Source organism: Maylandia zebra, linkage group LG9 (genome assembly GCF_041146795.1).
Source record: "Maylandia zebra isolate NMK-2024a linkage group LG9, Mzebra_GT3a, whole genome shotgun sequence".
NCBI lineage: Eukaryota > Metazoa > Chordata > Actinopteri > Cichliformes > Cichlidae > Maylandia > Maylandia zebra.
The window spans coordinates 8,632,788-8,635,007 of record NC_135175.1 but is presented as its reverse complement, the minus strand read 5'-3'; the positions used below and the strand labels follow the sequence as shown (position 1 = coordinate 8,635,007).

The following is a 2,220-nucleotide window of genomic DNA, read 5'->3' as shown; positions in this document are numbered from 1 at the left end:
TTAGTTTTACTTAGATTTAGCGATAGTTTGTTCCTGTTAAACCATTTTTTAATTTTGCACATTTCTGAAGTAATTGTATCCAGCAGCTCCTTTAGATTCCCCCCAGAACAAAAAATATTTGTGTCATCTGCAAATAATACTAATTTGAATATATCAGATGCCTTACAAATATCATTTATATAAATAATAAATAATTTTGGACCCAGTACAGAGCCTTGTGGAACACCACAAGCAATGTCCAAGCATGATGAGGAATGGACACCCAGCTTCACAAATTGTTTCCTGTCACTTAAATAATTTTTCACCCATTGCAACCCCCCTGATCCCGTACCGTTCCAGTTTATTAATTAATATGTCATGATTGATTGTGTCGAATGCTTTCTTGAGATCCAGAAATACTCCAGCTGCATACTGTTTCTGATCTATAGCATTCGTAATCCCCTCAATTGATTCAATTAATGCCAGAATATAAAAAATGTACGGACGACGTTTCCTTGTGATGTGTTTTTATTTAAAGTGGGCATAAATTTATGTTGAAGATACAGGTACGGGTGCTTACACATGAATGAATGACTTAAAAATATACGTTGATAAAAGAATTCACCGGTCTTGTTGATCGAAATCGTTTAAATGTAACTCGCGCATGCGCGTTCATCACGCCCATATTTTTTTAACGACTACCGCACGCGAGGTGCGGTCGCTGTGGTAACAGCTGTCCATGGTGCTGACGCAGGCTTTAATGACAGAAATTGGAATTTGTCAGTAAAGCAGCAGCGGTGTCCGTAGAGGCGCCTGTAATGCGCCTGTTATTCAGCTGCCCCGCGTGTTCTGCGTGTGAGTGAAGCGTTCACACAAGTCAGGTGTTTGCGCCTATATTTCATAATATTTTAAATAAAAATGCTAGTATGAGCCACACGAAAATATAGGACTTTGTAGTTGGCGTTTCATAGTGGTGACAGTGTAGAAGACCTCGTGGCGCAACGGTAGCGCGTCTGACTCCAGATCAGAAGGTTGCGTGTTCAAATCACGTCGGGGTCATAGCTTTTTCAAAATCGTGACTCTCACACGTCATGAATAAATGCTAAGAAAATTCAACTACAACAGCAGCAAGGAAAGTCAAAGGGAAATCGATGTTTGGCTTGTCGGCGTTACATGTCTAACAATAACTTCATCTCGGGGCTCTCTACCCTCTGAGGTTGGTCTGCATAAGAGCAAGCAAGGCAAACAGTTTACAACAAACAGAGGTGAACATGTAAATGGGCACACGGCGTTTATAAACAGGTCAAAGTGCTTTTCAGGTAAAAACAGTCAAGAACAACAAATACGGAGTTTTTTTTAACAATAGCGGCATTTTTGTTAGCTCTTGATGTGAAGAAGCAGTCTGTTGAAGACTGGTTTAGCAGCTAGTCTACTGTACAGGGCTACTCTGCAGGAGGGTTCAATCTGGCACAACACCCTGCACTTAAAAAAGATGAAGAACTGGGTCAAAACAGTTCTTATGAGGGCCATATTCAGATTTAATGAATATGACAAGTCACCCAGCCCCAGTCGTTAACTTTGTTACCATAAACTGTGTTTATCTCAGAGCAGGTCCTTCGGTGCCGAAGCATTGTCTCCCTTGACACTGTTATTCATGAGAGAGCGCTAAATCTTTGAAGAAAAAATGGTGTGTTTTACCTACAAAACAAAGCAAAAAAAACATTCCCACTCGCTACCTCCATCTTTTTGTTTGACTTGTAGGTCTTGTTTAAATGTTCCATTCAGAAACTAGGCCCTTTTGAATGATCAGCGCAACATGTGCAAATAAACACATTTGATTTCAGAGATCAAGTTACAATGTGCTCTGACAGGCTCTGGAAAATCCCATAAACAAAAATAAAAAATCCGCAAGTGTAACACAGCGAAAGGCAGCATTTATAATCCATGAAATCACACTTAGCACGCTAACACCATTCTCAGTGTTCGTAGGCCCACCCCACAAACACAGCAATTAAAGGCTCGAGGCTTAATCCAAACAAGGCTTGACGGGGAAAGATGTAATATTTCTAAGAGCCTGCAGATGGGGCTATTTCAGCTTTCAGAAACACGCAGAGCTGCAGGTTAAAGAATGCATTTCACTGTGAATCTGAAAGGCAAATTTTGTAAGAAAAAAACATGCAAAAATGTTATTTATATGTGTTGCATTTTACAAAGGACAAGAGGGCCGTGCATGGTTAGTCT

At 40.2% G+C, this 2,220-nt stretch overlaps 1 non-coding gene across 1 annotated transcript; it reads left to right on the top strand.

Moving 5' to 3' along the window:
* The first annotated feature begins 966 nt into the window (after nt 1-966).
* On the top strand, nt 967-1,038 carry trnaw-cca (transfer RNA tryptophan (anticodon CCA)). Its single transcript has one exon. It is a non-coding gene; the product is annotated as a tRNA-Trp (tRNA).
* Nucleotides 1,039-2,220: the final 1,182 nt, after the last annotated feature.